Source organism: Podarcis cretensis, assembly GCF_951804945.1.
Source record: "Podarcis cretensis genome assembly, chromosome: 9".
NCBI lineage: Eukaryota > Metazoa > Chordata > Lepidosauria > Squamata > Lacertidae > Podarcis > Podarcis cretensis.
This window is the reverse complement of record NC_137178.1, coordinates 72,989,032-73,011,465: the sequence shown is the minus strand read 5'-3', so window position 1 is coordinate 73,011,465 and position 22,434 is coordinate 72,989,032.

The following is a 22,434-nucleotide window of genomic DNA, read 5'->3' as shown; positions in this document are numbered from 1 at the left end:
CAAAAATCTGACTTTTGCCAATTCACTCATAAATGGTGCCAAACGCTTTCTAATTCTCGCCTGAAAGTTTTGGCAGTCGAAACAGAAGCCTTATTATCACTCGAGAAGAAATCAGCCCTGAAAAACTTAACCGGCGGAAAAAGATTTTTTGAAAAAATCCCTAAGCCCCGGGGTCACAATTTCAGCAAAAATCTGACTTTTGCCAATTCACTCAAAAATGGTGCCAAACGCTTGCTAATTCTCGCCTGAAAGATTTGGCAGTCGAAACAGAAGCCTTATTATCACTCAAGATGAAATCAGCCCTGAAAAACTTAACCGGCGGAAAAAGATTTTTTGAAAAAATCCCTAAGCCCCGGGGTCACAATTTCAGCAAAAATCTGACTTTCGGAAATTCACTCATAAATGGTGCCAAACGCATGGAAATGCTCCCCTGAAAGTTTTGGCAGTCGAAACAGAAGCCTTATTATCACTCGAGAAGAAATCAGCCCTGAAAAACTTAACCGGAGGAAAAAGATTTTTTGAAAAAATCCCTAAGCCCCGGGGTCACAATTTCAGCAAAAATCTGACTTTCAGGTATTCAGTCAAAAATGGTGCCAAACGCTTGGAAATGCTCCCCTGAAAGTTTTGGCAGTCGAAACAGAAGCCTTATTATCACTCGAGAAGAAATCAGCCCTGAAAAACTTAACCGGCGGAAAAAGATTTTTTGAAAAAATCCCTAAGCCCCGGGGTCACAATTTCAGCAAAAATCTGACTTTCGGGAATTCAGTCAAAAATGGTTCCAAACGCTTTCTAATTCTCGCCTGAAAGTTTTGGCAGTCGAAACAGAAGCCTTATTATCACTCGAGAAGAAATCAGCCCTGAAAAACTTAACCGGCGGAAAAAGATTTTTTGAAAAAATCCCTAAGCCCCGGGGTCACAATTTCAGCAAAAATCTGACTTTCGGGAATTCAGTCAAAAATGGTGCCAAACGCTTGGAAATGCTCCCCTGAAAGTTTTGGCAGTCGAAACAGAAGCCTTATTATCACTCGAGAAGAAATCAGCCCTGAAAAACTTAACCGGCGGAAAAAGATTTTTTGAAAAAATCCCTAAGCCCCGGGGTCACAATTTCAGCAAAAATCTGACTTTCGGGAATTCAGTCAAAAATGGTGCCAAACGCTTGGAAATGCTCCCCGGAAAATTTTGGCAGTCGAAACAAAAGCCTTATTATCACTCGAGAAGAAATCAGCCCTGAAAAACTTAACCGGCGGAAAAAGATTTTTTGAAAAAATCCCTAAGCCCCGGGGTCACAATTTCAGCAAAAATCTGACTTTCGGGAATTCAGTCAAAAATGGTTCCAAACGCTTTCTAATTCTCGCCTGAAAGTTTTGGCAGTCGAAACAGAAGCCTTATTATCACTCGAGAAGAAATCAGCCCTGAAAAACTTAACCGGCGGAAAAAGATTTTTTGAAAAAATCCCTAAGCCCCGGGGTCACAATTTCAGCAAAAATCTGACTTTCAGGTATTCGGTGAAAAATGGTGCCAAACGCTTGGAAATGCTCCCCTGAAAGTTTTGGCAGTCGAAACAGAAGCCTTATTATCACTCGAGAAGAAATCAGCCCTGAAAAACTTAACCGGCGGAAAAAGATTTTTTGAAAAAATCCCTAAGCCCCGGGGTCACAATTTCAGCAAAAATCTGACTTTCGGGAATTCAGTCAAAAATGGTGCCAAACGCTTGGAAATGCTCCCCTGAAAGTTTTGGCAGTCGAAACAGAAGCCTTATTATCACTCGAGAAGAAATCAGCCCTGAAAAACTTAACCGGCGGAAAAAGATTTTTTGAAAAAATCCCTAAGCCCCGGGGTCACAATTTCAGCAAAAATCTGACTTTTGCCAATTCACTCATAAATGGTGCCAAACGCTTGGAAATGCTCCCCCGAAAGTTTTGGCAGTCGAAACAGAAGCCTTATTATCTCTCGAGAAGAAATCAGCCCTGAAAAACTTAACCGGCGGAAAAAGATTTTTTGAAAAAATCCCTAAGCCCCGGGGTCACAATTTCAGCAAAAATCTGACTTTTGCCAATTCACTCATAAATGGTGCCAAACGCTTGGAAATGCTCCCGTGAAAAGTTTGGCAGTCGATACAGAAGGCTTTTTATCACAGGACAAGAAATCAGCCCTGAAAAACTTAACCGGCGGAAAAAGATTTTTTGAAAAAATCCCTAAGCCCCGGGGTCACAATTTCAGCAAAAATCTGACTTTTGCCAATTCACTCATAAATGGTGCCAAACGCTTGGAAATGCTCCCCTGAAAGTTTTGGCAGTCGAAACAGAACCCTTATTATCTCTCGAGAAGAAATCAGCCCTGAAAAACTTAACCGGCGGAAAAAGATTTTTTGAAAAAATCCCTAAGCCCCGGGGTCACAATTTCAGTAAAAATCTGACTTTCGGAAATTCACTCAAAAATGGTGCCAAACGCTTGGAAATGCTCCCCTGAAAGTTTTGGCAGTCGAAACAAAAGCCTTATTATCACTCGAGAAGAAATCAGCCCTGAAAAACTTAACCGGCGGAAAAAGATTTTTTGAAAAAATCCCTAAGCCCCGGGGTCACAATTTCAGCAAAAATCTGACTTTCGGGAATTCAGTCAAAAATGGTGCCAAACGCTTGGAAATGCTCCCCGGAAAATTTTGGCAGTCGAAACAAAAGCCTTATTATCACTCGAGAAGAAATCAGCCCTGAAAAACTTAACCGGCGGAAAAAGATTTTTTGAAAAAATCCCTAAGCCCCGGGGTCACAATTTCAGCAAAAATCTGACTTTCGGGAATTCAGTCAAAAATGGTTCCAAACGCTTTCTAATTCTCGCCTGAAAGTTTTGGCAGTCGAAACAGAAGCCTTATTATCACTCGAGAAGAAATCAGCCCTGAAAAACTTAACCGGCGGAAAAAGATTTTTTGAAAAAATCCCTAAGCCCCGGGGTCACAATTTCAGCAAAAATCTGACTTTTGCCAATTCACTCATAAATGGTGCCAAATGCTTGCAAATGCTCCCGTGAAAAGTTTGGCAGTCGATACAGAAGGCTTTTTATCACAGGACAAGAAATCAGCCCTGAAAAACTTAACCGGCGGAAAAAGATTTTTTGAAAAAATCCCTAAGCCCCGGGGTCACAATTTCAGCAAAAATCTGACTTTTGCCAATTCACTCAAAAATGGTGCTAAACGCTTGCTAATTCTCGCCTGAAAGTTTTGGCAGTCGAAACAGAAGCCTTATTATCACTCGAGAAGAAATCAGCCCTGAAAAACTTAACCGGCGGAAGAAGATTTTTTGAAAAAATCCCTAAGCCCCGGGGTCACAATTTCAGCAAAAATCTGACTTTTGCCAATTCACTCATAAATGGTGCCAAACGCTTGGAAATGCTCCCCTGAAAGTTTTGGCAGTCGAAACAGAAGCCTTATTATCTCTCGAGAAGAAATCAGCCCTGAAAAACTTAACCGGCGGAAAAAGATTTTTTGAAAAAATCCCTAAGCCCCGGGGTCACAATTTCAGCAAAAATCTGACTTTCGGAAATTCAGTCAAAAATGGTGCCAAACGCTTGGAAATGCTCCCCTGAAAGTTTTGGCAGTCGAAACAAAAGCCTTATTATCACTCGAGAAGAAATCAGCCCTGAAAAACTTAACCGGCGGAAAAAGATTTTTTGAAAAAATCCCTAAGCCCCGGGGTCACAATTTCAGCAAAAATCTGACTTTTGCCAATTCACTCAAAAATGGTGCCAAACGCTTGCTAATTCTCGCCTGAAAGTTTTGGCAGTCGAAACAGAAGCCTTATTATCACTCGAGAAGAAATGAGCCCTGAAAAACTTAACCGGCGGAAAAAGATTTTTTGAAAAAATCCCTAAGCCCCGGGGTCACAATTTCAGCAAAAATCTGACTTTTGCCAATTCACTCATAAATGGTGCCAAACGCTTGGAAATGCTCCCCCGAAAGTTTTGGCAGTCGAAACAGAAGCCTTATTATCTCTCGAGAAGAAATCAGCCCTGAAAAACTTAACCGGCGGAAAAAGATTTTTTGAAAAAATCCCTAAGCCCCGGGGTCACAATTTCAGCAAAAATCTGACTTTTGCCAATTCACTCATAAATGGTGCCAAACGCTTGGAAATGCTCCCCTGAAAGTTTTGGCAGTCGAAACAGAAGCCTTATTATCACTCGAGAAGAAATCAGCCCTGAAAAACTTAACCGGCGGAAAAAGATTTTTTGAAAAAATCTCTAATCCCCGGGGTCACAATTTCAGCAAAAATCTGACTTTCGGGAATTCAGTCAAAAATGGTGCCAAACGCTTGGAAATGCTCCCCTGAAAGTTTTGGCAGTCGAAACAGAAGCCTTATTATCACTCGAGAAGAAATCAGCCCTGAAAAACTTAACCGGCGGAAAAAGATTTTTTGAAAAAATCCCTAAGCCCCGGGGTCACAATTTCAGCAAAAATCTGACTTTTGCCAATTCACTCATAAATGGTGCCAAACGCTTGGAAATGCTCCCCCGAAAGTTTTGGCAGTCGAAACAGAAGCCTTATTATCTCTCGAGAAGAAATCAGCCCTGAAAAACTTAACCGGCGGAAAAAGATTTTTTGAAAAAATCCCTAAGCCCCGGGGTCACAATTTCAGCAAAAATCTGACTTTTGCCAATTCACTCATAAATGGTGCCAAACGCTTGGAAATGCTCCCGTGAAAAGTTTGGCAGTCGATACAGAAGGCTTTTTATCACAGGACAAGAAATCAGCCCTGAAAAACTTAACCGGCGGAAAAAGATTTTTTGAAAAAATCCCTAAGCCCCGGGGTCACAATTTCAGCAAAAATCTGACTTTTGCCAATTCACTCATAAATGGTGCCAAACGCTTGGAAATGCTCCCCTGAAAGTTTTGGCAGTCGAAACAGAACCCTTATTATCTCTCGAGAAGAAATCAGCCCTGAAAAACTTAACCGGCGGAAAAAGATTTTTTGAAAAAATCCCTAAGCCCCGGGGTCACAATTTCAGCAAAAATCTGACTTTCGGAAATTCACTCAAAAATGGTGCCAAACGCTTGGAAATGCTCCCCTGAAAGTTTTGGCAGTCGAAACAAAAGCCTTATTATCACTCGAGAAGAAATCAGCCCTGAAAAACTTAACCGGCGGAAAAAGATTTTTTGAAAAAATCCCTAAGCCCCGGGGTCACAATTTCAGCAAAAATCTGACTTTTGCCAATTCACACAAAAATGGTGCCAAACGCTTGCTAATTCTCGCCTGAAAGTTTTGGCAGTCGAAACAGAAGCCTTATTATCACTCGAGAAGAAATGAGCCCTGAAAAACTTAACCGGCGGAAAAAGATTTTTTGAAAAAATCCCTAAGCCCCGGGGTCACAATTTCAGCAAAAATCTGACTTTTGCCAATTCACTCACAAATGGTGCTAAATGCTTGCTAATTCTCGCCTGAAAGTTTTGGCAGGCGAAACAGAAGCCTTATTATCACTCGAGAAGAAATCAGCCCTGAAAAACTTAACCGGCGGAAAAAGATTTTTTGAAAAAATCCCTAAGCCCCGGGGTCACAATTTCAGCAAAAATCTGACTTTTGCCAATTCACTCATAAATGGTGCCAAATGCTTGCAAATGCTCCCGTGAAAAGTTTGGCAGTCGATACAGAAGGCTTTTTATCACAGGACAAGAAATCAGCCCTGAAAAACTTAACCGGCGGAAAAAGATTTTTTGAAAAAATCCCTAAGCCCCGGGGTCACAATTTCAGCAAAAATCTGACTTTTGCCAATTCACTCAAAAATGGTGCTAAACGCTTGCTAATTCTCGCCTGAAAGTTTTGGCAGTCGAAACAGAAGCCTTATTATCACTCGAGAAGAAATCAGCCCTGAAAAACTTAACCGGCGGAAGAAGATTTTTTGAAAAAATCCCTAAGCCCCGGGGTCACAATTTCAGCAAAAATCTGACTTTTGCCAATTCACTCATAAATGGTGCCAAACGCTTGGAAATGCTCCCCTGAAAGTTTTGGCAGTCGAAACAGAAGCCTTATTATCTCTCGAGAAGAAATCAGCCCTGAAAAACTTAACCGGCGGAAAAAGATTTTTTGAAAAAATCCCTAAGCCCCGGGGTCACAATTTCAGCAAAAATCTGACTTTCGGAAATTCAGTCAAAAATGGTGCCAAACGCTTGGAAATGCTCCCCTGAAAGTTTTGGCAGTCGAAACAAAAGCCTTATTATCACTCGAGAAGAAATCAGCCCTGAAAAACTTAACCGGCGGAAAAAGATTTTTTGAAAAAATCCCTAAGCCCCGGGGTCACAATTTCAGCAAAAATCTGACTTTTGCCAATTCACTCAAAAATGGTGCCAAACGCTTGCTAATTCTCGCCTGAAAGTTTTGGCAGTCGAAACAGAAGCCTTATTATCACTCGAGAAGAAATGAGCCCTGAAAAACTTAACCGGCGGAAAAAGATATTTTGAAAAAATCCCTAAGCCCCGGGGTCACAATTTCAGCAAAAATCTGACTTTCGGGAATTCAGTCAAAAATGGTGCCAAACGCTTGCTAATTCTCGCCTGAAAGTTTTGGCAGTCGAAACAGAAGCCTTATTATCACTCGAGAAGAAATCAGCCCTGAAAAACTTAACCGGCGGAAAAAGATTTTTTGAAAAAATCCCTAAGCCCCGGGGTCACAATTTCAGCAAAAATCTGACTTTTGCCAATTCACTCATAAATGGTGCCAAACGCTTGGAAACGCTCCCGTGAAAAGTTTGGCAGTCGATACAGAAGGCTTTTTATCACAGGACAAGAAATCAGCCCTGAAAAACTTAACCGGCGGAAAAAGATTTTTTGAAAAAATCCCTAAGCCCCGGGGTCACAATTTCAGCAAAAATCTGACTTTCAGGTATTCAGTCAAAAATGGTGCCAAACGCTTGGAAATGCTCCCCTGAAAGTTTTGGCAGTCGAAACAGAAGCCTTATTATCACTCGAGAAGAAATCAGCCCTGAAAAACTTAACCGGCGGAAAAAGATATTTTGAAAAAATCCCTAAGCCCCGGGGTCACAATTTCAGCAAAAATCTGACTTTTGCCAATTCACTCATAAATGGTGCCAAACGCTTGGAAATGCTCCCCCGAAAGTTTTGGCAGTCGAAACAGAAGCCTTATTATCTCTCGAGAAGAAATCAGCCCTGAAAAACTTAACCGGCGGAAAAAGATTTTTTGAAAATATCCCTAAGCCCCGGGGTCACAATTTCAGCAAAAATCTGACTTTTGCCAATTCACTCATAAATGGTGCCAAACGCTTGGAAATGCTCCCGTGAAAAGTTTGGCAGTCGATACAGAAGGCTTTTTATCACAGGACAAGAAATCAGCCCTGAAAAACTTAACCGGCGGAAAAAGATTTTTTGAAAAAATCCCTAAGCCCCGGGGTCACAATTTCAGCAAAAATCTAACTTTTGCCAATTCACTCATAAATGGTGCCAAACGCTTGGAAATGCTCCCCTGAAAGTTTTGGCAGTCAAAACAGAAGCCTTATTATCTCTCGAGAAGAAATCAGCCCTGAAAAACTTAACCGGCGGAAAAAGATTTTTTGAAAAAATCCCTAAGCCCCGGGATCACAATTTCAGCAAAAATCTGACTTTCGGAAATTCAGTCAAAAATGGTGCCAAACGCTTGGAAATGCTCCCCTGAAAGTTTTGGCAGTCGAAACAAAAGCCTTATTATCACTCGAGAAGAAATCAGCCCTGAAAAACTTAACCGGAGGAAAAAGATTTTTTGAAAAAATCCCTAAGCCCCGGGGTCACAATTTCAGCAAAAATCTGACTTTTGCCAATTCACTCAAAAATGGTGCCAAACGCTTGCTAATTCTCGCCTGAAAGTTTTGGCAGTCGAAACAGAAGCCTTATTATCACTGGAGAAGAAATGAGCCCTGAAAAACTTAACCGGCGGAAAAAGATATTTTGAAAAAATCCCTAAGCCCCGGGGTCACAATTTCAGCAAAAATCTGACTTTTGCCAATTCACTCATAAATGGTGCCAAACGCTTGGAAATGCTCCCGTGAAAAGTTTGGCAGTCGATACAGAAGGCTTTTTATCACAGGACAAGAAATCAGCCCTGAAAAACTTAACCGGCGGAAGAAGATTTTTTGAAAAAATCCCTAAGCCCCGGGGTCACAATGTCAGCAAAAATCTGACTTTTGCCAATTCACTCAAAAATGGTGCCAAACGCTTGCTAATTCTCGCCTGAAAGTTTTGGCAGTCGAAACAGAAGCCTTATTATCACTCGAGAAGAAATCAGCCCTGAAAAACTTAACCGGCGGAAAAAGATTTTTTGAAAAAATCCCTAAGCCCCGGGGTCACAATTTCAGCAAAAATCTGACTTTTGCCAATTCACTCATAAATGGTGCCAAACGCTTGCTAATACTCGCCTGAAAGTTTTGGCAGTCGAAACAGAAGCCTTATTATCACTCGAGAAGAAATCAGCCCTGAAAAACTTAACCGGCGGAAAAAGATTTTTTGAAAAAATCCCTAAGCCCCAGGGTCACAATTTCAGCAAAAATTTGACTTTTGCCAATTCACTCATAAATGGTGCCAAACGCTTGGAAATGCTCCCGTGAAAAGTTTGGCAGTCGATACAGAAGGCTTTTTATCACAGGACAAGAAATCAGCCCTGAAAAACTTAACCGGCGGAAAATGATTTTTTGAACAAATCCCTAAGCCCCGGGGTCACAATTTCAGCAAAAATCTGACTTTCGGAAATTCAGTCAAAAATGGTGCCAAACGCTTGGAAATGCTCGCCTGAAAGTTTTGGCAGTCGAAACAAAAGCCTTATTATCACTCGAGAAGAAATCAGCCCTGAAAAACTTAACCGGCGGAAAAAGATTTTTTGAAAAAATCCCTAAGCCCCGGGGTCACAATTTCAGCAAAAATCTGACTTTCAGGTATTCAGTCAAAAATGGTGCCAAACGCTTGGAAATGCTCCCCTGAAAGTTTTGGCAGTCGAAACAGAAGCCTTATTATCACTCGAGAAGAAATCAGCCCTGAAAAACTTAACCGGCGGAAAAAGATTTTTTGAAAAAATCCCTAAGCCCCGGGGTCACAATTTCAGCAAAAATCTGACTTTTACCAATTCACTCAAAAATGGTGCCAAACGCTTGCTAATTCTCGCCTGAAAGTTTTGGCAGTCGAAACAGAAGCCTTATTATCACTCGAGAAGAAATCAGCCCTGAAAAACTTAACCGGCGGAAAAAGATTTTTTGAAAAAATCCCTAAGCCCCGGGGTCACAATTTCAGCAAAAATCTGACTTTTGCCAATTCACTCATAAATGGTGCCAAACGCTTGGAAATGCTCCCCCGAAAGTTTTGGCAGTCGAAACAGAAGCCTTATTATCACTCGAGAAGAAATCAGCCCTGAAAAACTTAACCGGCGGAAAAAGATTTTTTGAAAAAATCCCTAAGCCCCGGGGTCACAATTTCAGCAAAAATCTGACTTTTGCCAATTCACTCATAAATGGTGCCAAACGCTTGGAAATGCTCCCGTGAAAAGTTTGGCAGTCGATACAGAAGGCTTTTTATCACAGGACAAGAAAACAGCCCTGAAAAACTTAACCGGCGGAAAATAATTTTTTGAACAAATCCCTAAGCCCCGGGGTCACAATTTCAGCAAAAATCTGACTTTTGCCAATTCACTCATAAATGGTGCCAAACGCTTGGAAATGCTCCCCTGAAAGTTTTGGCAGTCGAAACAGAAGCCTTATTATCACTCGAGAAGAAATCAGCCCTGAAAAACTTAACCGGCGGAAAAAGATTTTTTGAAAAAATCCCTAAGCCCCGGGGTCACAATTTCAGCAAAAATCTGACTTTCGGAAATTCAGTCAAAAATGGTGCCAAACGCTTGCTAATTCTCGCCTGAAAGTTTTGGCAGTCGAAACAGAAGCCTTATTATCACTCGAGAAGAAATGAGACCTGAAAAACTTAACCGGCGGAAAAAGATATTTTGAAAAAATCCCTAAGCCCCGGGGTCACAATTTCAGCAAAAATCTGACTTTCGGGAATTCAGTCAAAAATGGTGCCAAATGCTTGCTAATTCTCGCATGAAAGTTTTGGCAGTCGAAACAGAAGCCTTATTATCACTCGAGAAGAAATCAGCCCTGAAAAACTTAACCGGCGGAAAAAGATTTTTTGAAAAAATCCCTAAGCCCCGGGGTCACAATTTCAGCAAAAATCTGACTTTTGCCAATTCACTCAAAAATGGTGCCAAATGCTTGCAAATGCTCCCGTGAAAAGTTTGGCAGTCGATACAGAAGGCTTTTTATCACTCGAGAAGAAATCAGCCCTGAAAAACTTAACCGGCGGAAAAAGATATTTTGAAAAAATCCCTAAGCCCCGGGGTCACAATTTCAGCAAAAATCTGACTTTCGGGAATTCACTCATAAATGGTGCCAAACGCTTGGAAATGCTCCCCTGAAAGTTTTGGCAGTCGAAACAGAAGCCTTATTATCACTCGAGAAGAAATCAGCCCTGAAAAACTTAACCGGCGGAAAAAGATTTTTTGAAAAAATCCCTAAGCCCCGGGGTCACAATTTCAGCAAAAATCTGACTTTTGCCAATTCACTCAAAAATGGTGCCAAACGCTTGCTAATTCTCGCCTGAAAGTTTTGGCAGTCGAAACAGAAGCCTTATTATCACTCGAGAAGAAATGAGCCCTGAAAAACTTAACCGGCGGAAAAAGATATTTTGAAAAAATCCCTAAGCCCCGGGGTCACAATTTCAGCAAAAATCTGACTTTCGGGAATTCAGTCAAAAATGGTGCCAAACGCTTGGAAATGCTCCCCTGAAAGTTTTGGCAGTCGAAACAGAAGCCTTATTATCACTCGAGAAGAAATCAGCCCTGAAAAACTTAACCGGCGGAAAAAGATTTTTTGAAAAAATCCCTAAGCCCCGGGGTCACAATTTCAGCAAAAATCTGACTTTTGCCAATTCACTCAAAAATGGTGCCAAATGCTTGCAAATGCTCCCGTGAAAAGTTTGGCAGTCGATACAGAAGGCTTTTTATCACAGGACAAGAAATCAGCCCTGAAAAACTTAACCGGCGGAAAAAGATTTTTTGAAAAAATCCCTAAGCCCCGGGGTCACAATTTCAGCAAAAATCTGACTTTTGCCAATTCACTCAAAAATGGTGCCAAACGCTTGGAAATGCTCCCCTGAAAGTTTTGGCAGTCGAAACAGAAGCCTTATTATCACTCGAGAAGAAATCAGCCCTGAAAAACTTAACCGGCGGAAAAAGATTTTTTGAAAAAATCCCTAAGCCCCAGGGTCACAATTTCAGCAAAAATTTGACTTTTGCCAATTCACTCATAAATGGTGCCAAACGCTTGGAAATGCTCCCGTGAAAAGTTTGGCAGTCGATACAGAAGGCTTTTTATCACAGGACAAGAAATCAGCCCTGAAAAACTTAACCGGCGGAAAATGATTTTTTGAACAAATCCCTAAGCCCCGGGGTCACAATTTCAGCAAAAATCTGACTTTCGGAAATTCAGTCAAAAATGGTGCCAAACGCTTGGAAATGCTCCCCTGAAAGTTTTGGCAGTCGAAACAAAAGCCTTATTATCACTCGAGAAGAAATCAGCCCTGAAAAACTTAACCGGAGGAAAAAGATTTTTTGAAAAAATCCCTAAGCCCCGGGGTCACAATTTCAGCAAAAATCTGACTTTTGCCAATTCACTCAAAAATGGTGCCAAACGCTTGCTAATTCTCGCCTGAAAGTTTTGGCAGTCGAAACAGAAGCCTTATTATCACTGGAGAAGAAATGAGCCCTGAAAAACTTAACCGGCGGAAAAAGATATTTTGAAAAAATCCCTAAGCCCCGGGATCACAATTTCAGCAAAAATCTGACTTTCGGAAATTCAGTCAAAAATGGTGCCAAACGCTTGGAAATGCTCCCCTGAAAGTTTTGGCAGTCGAAACAAAAGCCTTATTATCACTCGAGAAGAAATCAGCCCTGAAAAACTTAACCGGAGGAAAAAGATTTTTTGAAAAAATCCCTAAGCCCCGGGGTCACAATTTCAGCAAAAATCTGACTTTTGCCAATTCACTCAAAAATGGTGCCAAACGCTTGCTAATTCTCGCCTGAAAGTTTTGGCAGTCGAAACAGAAGCCTTATTATCACTGGAGAAGAAATGAGCCCTGAAAAACTTAACCGGCGGAAAAAGATATTTTGAAAAAATCCCTAAGCCCCGGGGTCACAATTTCAGCAAAAATCTGACTTTTGCCAATTCACTCATAAATGGTGCCAAACGCTTGGAAATGCTCCCGTGAAAAGTTTGGCAGTCGATACAGAAGGCTTTTTATCACAGGACAAGAAATCAGCCCTGAAAAACTTAACCGGCGGAAGAAGATTTTTTGAAAAAATCCCTAAGCCCCGGGGTCACAATGTCAGCAAAAATCTGACTTTTGCCAATTCACTCAAAAATGGTGCCAAACGCTTGCTAATTCTCGCCTGAAAGTTTTGGCAGTCGAAACAGAAGCCTTATTATCACTCGAGAAGAAATCAGCCCTGAAAAACTTAACCGGCGGAAAAAGATTTTTTGAAAAAATCCCTAAGCCCCGGGGTCACAATTTCAGCAAAAATCTGACTTTTGCCAATTCACTCATAAATGGTGCCAAACGCTTGCTAATACTCGCCTGAAAGTTTTGGCAGTCGAAACAGAAGCCTTATTATCACTCGAGAAGAAATCAGCCCTGAAAAACTTAACCGGCGGAAAAAGATTTTTTGAAAAAATCCCTAAGCCCCAGGGTCACAATTTCAGCAAAAATTTGACTTTTGCCAATTCACTCATAAATGGTGCCAAACGCTTGGAAATGCTCCCGTGAAAAGTTTGGCAGTCGATACAGAAGGCTTTTTATCACAGGACAAGAAATCAGCCCTGAAAAACTTAACCGGCGGAAAATGATTTTTTGAACAAATCCCTAAGCCCCGGGGTCACAATTTCAGCAAAAATCTGACTTTCGGAAATTCAGTCAAAAATGGTGCCAAACGCTTGGAAATGCTCGCCTGAAAGTTTTGGCAGTCGAAACAAAAGCCTTATTATCACTCGAGAAGAAATCAGCCCTGAAAAACTTAACCGGCGGAAAAAGATTTTTTGAAAAAATCCCTAAGCCCCGGGGTCACAATTTCAGCAAAAATCTGACTTTCAGGTATTCAGTCAAAAATGGTGCCAAACGCTTGGAAATGCTCCCCTGAAAGTTTTGGCAGTCGAAACAGAAGCCTTATTATCACTCGAGAAGAAATCAGCCCTGAAAAACTTAACCGGCGGAAAAAGATTTTTTGAAAAAATCCCTAAGCCCCGGGGTCACAATTTCAGCAAAAATCTGACTTTTACCAATTCACTCAAAAATGGTGCCAAACGCTTGCTAATTCTCGCCTGAAAGTTTTGGCAGTCGAAACAGAAGCCTTATTATCACTCGAGAAGAAATCAGCCCTGAAAAACTTAACCGGCGGAAAAAGATTTTTTGAAAAAATCCCTAAGCCCCGGGGTCACAATTTCAGCAAAAATCTGACTTTTGCCAATTCACTCATAAATGGTGCCAAACGCTTGGAAATGCTCCCCCGAAAGTTTTGGCAGTCGAAACAGAAGCCTTATTATCACTCGAGAAGAAATCAGCCCTGAAAAACTTAACCGGCGGAAAAAGATTTTTTGAAAAAATCCCTAAGCCCCGGGGTCACAATTTCAGCAAAAATCTGACTTTTGCCAATTCACTCATAAATGGTGCCAAACGCTTGGAAATGCTCCCGTGAAAAGTTTGGCAGTCGATACAGAAGGCTTTTTATCACAGGACAAGAAAACAGCCCTGAAAAACTTAACCGGCGGAAAATAATTTTTTGAACAAATCCCTAAGCCCCGGGGTCACAATTTCAGCAAAAATCTGACTTTTGCCAATTCACTCATAAATGGTGCCAAACGCTTGGAAATGCTCCCCTGAAAGTTTTGGCAGTCGAAACAGAAGCCTTATTATCACTCGAGAAGAAATCAGCCCTGAAAAACTTAACCGGCGGAAAAAGATTTTTTGAAAAAATCCCTAAGCCCCGGGGTCACAATTTCAGCAAAAATCTGACTTTCGGAAATTCAGTCAAAAATGGTGCCAAACGCTTGCTAATTCTCGCCTGAAAGTTTTGGCAGTCGAAACAGAAGCCTTATTATCACTCGAGAAGAAATGAGACCTGAAAAACTTAACCGGCGGAAAAAGATATTTTGAAAAAATCCCTAAGCCCCGGGGTCACAATTTCAGCAAAAATCTGACTTTCGGGAATTCAGTCAAAAATGGTGCCAAATGCTTGCTAATTCTCGCATGAAAGTTTTGGCAGTCGAAACAGAAGCCTTATTATCACTCGAGAAGAAATCAGCCCTGAAAAACTTAACCGGCGGAAAAAGATTTTTTGAAAAAATCCCTAAGCCCCGGGGTCACAATTTCAGCAAAAATCTGACTTTTGCCAATTCACTCAAAAATGGTGCCAAATGCTTGCAAATGCTCCCGTGAAAAGTTTGGCAGTCGATACAGAAGGCTTTTTATCACTCGAGAAGAAATCAGCCCTGAAAAACTTAACCGGCGGAAAAAGATATTTTGAAAAAATCCCTAAGCCCCGGGGTCACAATTTCAGCAAAAATCTGACTTTCGGGAATTCACTCATAAATGGTGCCAAACGCTTGGAAATGCTCCCCTGAAAGTTTTGGCAGTCGAAACAGAAGCCTTATTATCACTCGAGAAGAAATCAGCCCTGAAAAACTTAACCGGCGGAAAAAGATTTTTTGAAAAAATCCCTAAGCCCCGGGGTCACAATTTCAGCAAAAATCTGACTTTTGCCAATTCACTCAAAAATGGTGCCAAACGCTTGCTAATTCTCGCCTGAAAGTTTTGGCAGTCGAAACAGAAGCCTTATTATCACTCGAGAAGAAATGAGCCCTGAAAAACTTAACCGGCGGAAAAAGATATTTTGAAAAAATCCCTAAGCCCCGGGGTCACAATTTCAGCAAAAATCTGACTTTCGGGAATTCAGTCAAAAATGGTGCCAAACGCTTGGAAATGCTCCCCTGAAAGTTTTGGCAGTCGAAACAGAAGCCTTATTATCACTCGAGAAGAAATCAGCCCTGAAAAACTTAACCGGCGGAAAAAGATTTTTTGAAAAAATCCCTAAGCCCCGGGGTCACAATTTCAGCAAAAATCTGACTTTTGCCAATTCACTCAAAAATGGTGCCAAATGCTTGCAAATGCTCCCGTGAAAAGTTTGGCAGTCGATACAGAAGGCTTTTTATCACAGGACAAGAAATCAGCCCTGAAAAACTTAACCGGCGGAAAAAGATTTTTTGAAAAAATCCCTAAGCCCCGGGGTCACAATTTCAGCAAAAATCTGACTTTTGCCAATTCACTCAAAAATGGTGCCAAACGCTTGGAAATGCTCCCCTGAAAGTTTTGGCAGTCGAAACAGAAGCCTTATTATCTCTCGAGAAGAAATCAGCCCTGAAAAACTTAACCGGCGGAAGAAGATTTTTTGAAAAAATCCCTAAGCCCCGGGGTCACAATTTCAGCAAAAATCTGACTTTTGCCAATTCACTCATAAATGGTGCCAAACGCTTGGAAATGCTCCCCTGAAAGTTTTGGCAGTCGATACAGAAGCCTTATTATCTCTCGAGAAGAAATCAGCCCTGAAAAACTTAACCGGCGGAAAAAGATTTTTTGAAAAAATCCCTAAGCCCCGGGGTCACAATTTCAGCAAAAATCTGACTTTTGCCAATTCACTCATAAATGGTGCCAAACGCTTGGAAATGCTCCCCTGAAAGTTTTGGCAGTCGAAACAGAAGCCTTATTATCACTCGAGAAGAAATCAGCCCTGAAAAACTTAACCGGCGGAAAAAGATTTTTTGAAAAAATCCCTAAGCCCCGGGGTCACAATTTCAGCAAAAATCTGACTTTTGCCAATTCACTCATAAATGGTGCCAAACGCTTGGAAATGCTCCCCTGAAAGTTTTGGCAGTCGAAACAGAAGCCTTATTATCTCTCGAGAAGAAATCAGCCCTGAAAAACTTAACCGGCGGAAAAAGATTTTTTGAAAAAATCCCTAAGCCCCGGGGTCACAATTTCAGCAAAAATCTGACTTTTGCCAATTCACTCAAAAATGGTGCCAAATGCTTGCAAATGCTCCCGTGAAAAGTTTGGCAGTCGATACAGAAGGCTTTTTATCACAGGACAAGAAATCAGCCCTGAAAAACTTAACCGGCGGAAAAAGATTTTTTGAAAAAATCCCTAAGCCCCGGGGTCACAATTTCAGCAAAAATCTGACTTTTGCCAATTCACTCAAAAATGGTGCCAAACGCTTGGAAATGCTCCCCTGAAAGTTTTGGCAGTCGAAACAGAAGCCTTATTATCTCTCGAGAAGAAATCAGCCCTGAAAAACTTAACCGGCGGAAGAAGATTTTTTGAAAAAATCCCTAAGCCCCGGGGTCACAATTTCAGCAAAAATCTGACTTTTGCCAATTCACTCATAAATGGTGCCAAACGCTTGGAAATGCTCCCCTGAAAGTTTTGGCAGTCGAAACAGAAGCCTTATTATCTCTCGAGAAGAAATCAGCCCTGAAAAACTTAACCGGCGGAAAAAGATTTTTTGAAAAAATCCCTAAGCCCCGGGGTCACAATTTCAGCAAAAATCTGACTTTTGCCAATTCACTCATAAATGGTGCCAAACGCTTGGAAATGCTCCCCTGAAAGTTTTGGCAGTCGAAACAGAAGCCTTATTATCACTCGAGAAGAAATCAGCCCTGAAAAACTTAACCGGCGGAAAAAGATTTTTTGAAAAAATCCCTAAGCCCCGGGGTCACAATTTCAGCAAAAATCTGACTTTTGCCAATTCACTCATAAATGGTGCCAAACGCTTGGAAATGCTCCCCTGAAAGTTTTGGCAGTCGAAACAGAAGCCTTATTATCTCTCGAGAAGAAATCAGCCCTGAAAAACTTAACCGGCGGAAAAAGATTTTTTGAAAAAATCCCTAAGCCCCGGGGTCACAATTTCAGCAAAAATCTGACTTTTGCCAATTCACTCATAAATGGTGCCAAACGCTTGGAAATGCTCCCGTCAAAAGTTTGGCAGTCGATACAGAAGGCTTTTTATCACAGGACAAGAAATCAGCCCTGAAAAACTTAACCGGCGGAAGAAGATTTTTTGAAAAAATCCCTAAGCCCCGGGGTCACAATTTCAGCAAAAATCTGACTTTTGCCAATTCACTCATAAATGGTGCCAAACGCTTGGAAATGCTCCCCTGAAAGTTTTGGCAGTCGAAACAGAAGCCTTATTATCTCTCGAGAAGAAATCAGCCCTGAAAAACTTAACCGGCGGAAAAAGATTTTTTGAAAAAATCCCTAAGCCCCGGGGTCACAATTTCAGCAAAAATCTGACTTTCGGAAATTCAGTCAAAAATGGTGCCAAACGCTTGGAAATGCTCCCCTGAAAGTTTTGGCAGTCGAAACAAAAGCCTTATTATCACTCGAGAAGAAATCAGCCCTGAAAAACTTAACCGGCGGAAAAAGATTTTTTGAAAAAATCCCTAAGCCCCGGGGTCACAATTTCAGCAAAAATCTGACTTTCAGGTATTCAGTCTAAAATGGTGCCAAACGCTTGGAAATGCTCCCCTGAAAGTTTTGGCAGTCGAAACAGAAGCCTTATTATCACTCGAGAAGAAATCAGCCCTGAAAAACTTAACCGGCGGAAAAAGATTTTTTGAAAAAATCCCTAAGCCCCGGGGTCACAATTTCAGCAAAAATCTGACTTTTGCCAATTCACTCATAAATGGTGCCAAACGCTTGGAAATGCTCCCGTCAAAAGTTTGGCAGTCGATACAGAAGGCTTTTTATCACAGGACAAGAAATCAGCCCTCAAGAACTTAACCGGCGGAAAATGATTTTTTGAACAAATCCCTAAGCCCCGGGGTCACAATTTCAGCAAAAATCTGACTTTCGGGAATTCAGTCAAATATGGTGCCAAACACTTGCAAATGCTTCCATGAAAGTTTTGGCAGTCGAAACAGAAGCCTTATTATCACTCGAGAAGAAATCAGCCCTGAAAAACTTAACCGGCGGAAAAAGATTTTTTGAAAAAATCCCTAAGCCCCGGGGTCACAATTTCAGCAAAAATCTGACTTTTGCCAATTCACTCATAAATGGTGCCAAACGCTTGGAAATGCTCCCCTGAAAGTTTTGGCAGTCGAAACAGAAGCCTTATTATCACTCGAGAAGAAATCAGCCCTGAAAAACTTAACCGGCGGAAAAAGATTTTTTGAAAAAATCCCTAAGCCCCGGGGTCACAATTTCAGCAAAAATCTGACTTTTGCCAATTCACTCAAAAATGGTGCCAAACGCTTGCTAATACTCGCCTGAAAGTTTTGGCAGTCGAAACAGAAGCCTTATTATCACTCGAGAAGAAATCAGCCCTGAAAAACTTAACCGGCGGAAAAAGATTTTTTGAAAAAATCCCTAAGCCCCGGGGTCACAATTTCAGCAAAAATCTGACTTTTGCCAATTCACTCATAAATGGTGCCAAACGCTTGCTAATACTCGCCTGAAAGTTTTGGCAGTCGAAACAGAAGCCTTATTATCTCTCGAGAAGAAATCAGCCCTGAAAAACTTAACCGGAGGAAAAAGATTTTTTGAAAAAATCCCTAAGCCCCGGGGTCACAATTTCAGCAAAAATCTGACTTTTGCCAATTCACTCATAAATGGTGCCAAACGCTTGCAAATGCTCCCGTGAAAAGTTTGGCAGTCGATACAGAAGGCTTTTTATCACTCGAGAAGAAATCAGCCCTGAAAAACTTAACCGGCGGAAAAAGATTTTTTGAAAAAATCCCTAAGCCCCGGGGTCACAATTTCAGCAAAAATCTGACTTTTGCCAATTCACTCATAAATGGTGCCAAACGCTTGGAAATGCTCCCCTGAAAGTTTTGGCAGTCGAAACAGAAGCCTTATTATCACTCGAGAAGAAATCAGCCCTGAAAAACTTAACCGGCGGAAAAAGATTTTTTGAAAAAATCCCTAAGCCCCGGGGTCACAATTTCAGCAAAAATCTGACTTTTGCCAATTCACTCATAAATGGTGCCAAACGCTTGGAAATGCTCCCCTGAAAGTTTTGGCAGTCGAAACAGAAGCCTTATTATCACTCGAGAAGAAATCAGCCCTGAAAAACTTAACCGGCGGAAAAAGATTTTTTGAAAAAATCCCTAAGCCCCGGGGTCACAATTTCAGCAAAAATCTGACTTTTGCCAATTCACTCATAAATGGCGCCAAACGCTTGCTAATACTCGCCTGAAAGTTTTGGCAGTCGAAACAGAAGCCTTATTATCACTCGAGAAGAAATCAGCCCTGAAAAACTTAACCGGCGGAAAAAGATTTTTTGAAAAAATCCCTAAGCCCCGGGGTCACAATTTCAGCAAAAATCTGACTTTCGGAAATTCAGTCAAAAATGGTGCCAAACGCTTGGAAATGCTCCCCTGAAAGTTTTGGCAGTCGAAACAAAAGCCTTATTATCACTCGAGAAGAAATCAGCCCTGAAAAACTTAACCGGCGGAAAAAGATTTTTTGAAAAAATCCCTAAGCCCCGGGGTCACAATTTCAGCAAAAATCTGACTTTCAGGTATTCAGTCTAAAATGGTGCCAAACGCTTGGAAATGCTCCCCTGAAAGTTTTGGCAGTCGAAACAGAAGCCTTATTATCACTCGAGAAGAAATCAGCCCTGAAAAACTTAACCGGCGGAAAAAGATTTTTTGAAAAAATCCCTAAGCCCCGGGGTCACAATTTCAGCAAAAATCTGACTTTTGCCAATTCACTCATAAATGGTGCCAAACGCTTGGAAATGCTCCCGTCAAAAGTTTGGCAGTCGATACAGAAGGCTTTTTATCACAGGACAAGAAATCAGCCCTCAAGAACTTAACCGGCGGAAAATGATTTTTTGAACAAATCCCTAAGCCCCGGGGTCACAATTTCAGCAAAAATCTGACTTTCGGGAATTCAGTCAAATATGGTGCCAAACACTTGCAAATGCTTCCATGAAAGTTTTGGCAGTCGAAACAGAAGCCTTATTATCACTCGAGAAGAAATCAGCCCTGAAAAACTTAACCGGCGGAAAAAGATTTTTTGAAAAAATCCCTAAGCCCCGGGGTCACAATTTCAGCAAAAATCTGACTTTTGCCAATTCACTCATAAATGGTGCCAAACGCTTGGAAATGCTCCCCTGAAAGTTTTGGCAGTCGAAACAGAAGCCTTATTATCTCTCGAGAAGAAATCAGCCCTGAAAAACTTAACCGGCGGAAAAAGATTTTTTGAAAAAATCCCTAAGCCCCGGGGTCACAATTTCAGCAAAAATCTGACTTTTGCCAATTCACTCATAAATGGTGCCAAACGCTTGGAAATGCTCCCCTGAAAGTTTTGGCAGTCGAAACAGAAGCCTTATTATCACTCGAGAAGAAATCAGCCCTGAAAAACTTAACCGGCGGAAAAAGATTTTTTGAAAAAATCCCTAAGCCCCGGGGTCACAATTTCAGCAAAAATCTGACTTTTGCCAATTCACTCATAAATGGTGCCAAACGCTTGGAAATGCTCCCCTGAAAGTTTTGGCAGTCGAAACAGAAGCCTTATTATCTCTCGAGAAGAAATCAGCCCTGAAAAACTTAACCGGCGGAAAAAGATTTTTTGAAAAAATCCCTAAGCCCCGGGGTCACAATTTCAGCAAAAATCTGACTTTTGCCAATTCACTCATAAATGGTGCCAAACGCTTGGAAATGCTCCCGTCAAAAGTTTGGCAGTCGATACAGAAGGCTTTTTATCACAGGACAAGAAATCAGCCCTGAAAAACTTAACCGGCGGAAGAAGATTTTTTGAAAAAATCCCTAAGCCCCGGGGTCACAATTTCAGCAAAAATCTGACTTTTGCCAATTCACTCATAAATGGTGCCAAACGCTTGGAAATGCTCCCCTGAAAGTTTTGGCAGTCGAAACAGAAGCCTTATTATCTCTCGAGAAGAAATCAGCCCTGAAAAACTTAACCGGCGGAAAAAGATTTTTTGAAAAAATCCCTAAGCCCCGGGGTCACAATTTCAGCAAAAATCTGACTTTCGGAAATTCAGTCAAAAATGGTGCCAAACGCTTGGAAATGCTCCCCTGAAAGTTTTGGCAGTCGAAACAAAAGCCTTATTATCACTCGAGAAGAAATCAGCCCTGAAAAACTTAACCGGCGGAAAAAGATTTTTTGAAAAAATCCCTAAGCCCCGGGGTCACAATTTCAGCAAAAATCTGACTTTCAGGTATTCAGTCTAAAATGGTGCCAAACGCTTGGAAATGCTCCCCTGAAAGTTTTGGCAGTCGAAACAGAAGCCTTATTATCACTCGAGAAGAAATCAGCCCTGAAAAACTTAACCGGCGGAAAAAGATTTTTTGAAAAAATCCCTAAGCCCCGGGGTCACAATTTCAGCAAAAATCTGACTTTTGCCAATTCACTCATAAATGGTGCCAAACGCTTGGAAATGCTCCCGTCAAAAGTTTGGCAGTCGATACAGAAGGCTTTTTATCACAGGACAAGAAATCAGCCCTCAAGAACTTAACCGGCGGAAAATGATTTTTTGAACAAATCCCTAAGCCCCGGGGTCACAATTTCAGCAAAAATCTGACTTTCGGGAATTCAGTCAAATATGGTGCCAAACACTTGCAAATGCTTCCATGAAAGTTTTGGCAGTCGAAACAGAAGCCTTATTATCACTCGAGAAGAAATCAGCCCTGAAAAACTTAACCGGCGGAAAATGATTTTTTGAACAAATCCCTAAGCCCCGGGGTCACAATTTCAGCAAAAATCTGACTTTTGCCAATTCACTCAAAAATGGTGCCAAACGCTTGCTAATTCTCGCCTGAAAGTTTTGGCAGTCGAAACAGAAGCCTTATTATCTCTCGAGAAGAAATCAGCCCTGAAAAACTTAACCGGCGGAAAAAGATTTTTTGAAAAAATCCCTAAGCCCCGGGGTCACAATTTCAGCAAAAATCTGACTTTTGCCAATTCACTCAAAAATGGTGCCAAACGCTTGCAAATGCTCCCGTGAAAAGTTTGGCAGTCGATACAGAAGGCTTTTTATCACAGGACAAGAAATCAGCCCTGAAAAACTTAACCGGCGGAAAAAGATTTTTTGAAAAAATCCCTAAGCCCCGGGGTCACAATTTCAGCAAAAATCTGACTTTTGCCAATTCACTCATAAATGGTGCCAAACGCTTGGAAATGCTCCCCTGAAAGTTTTGGCAGTCGAAACAGAAGCCTTATTATCACTCGAGAAGAAATCAGCCCTGAAAAACTTAACCGGCGGAAAAAGATTTTTTGAAAAAATCCCTAAGCCCCGGGGTTACAATTTCAGCTAAAATCTGAGTTTTGCCAATTCACTCAAAAATGGTGCCAAACGCTTG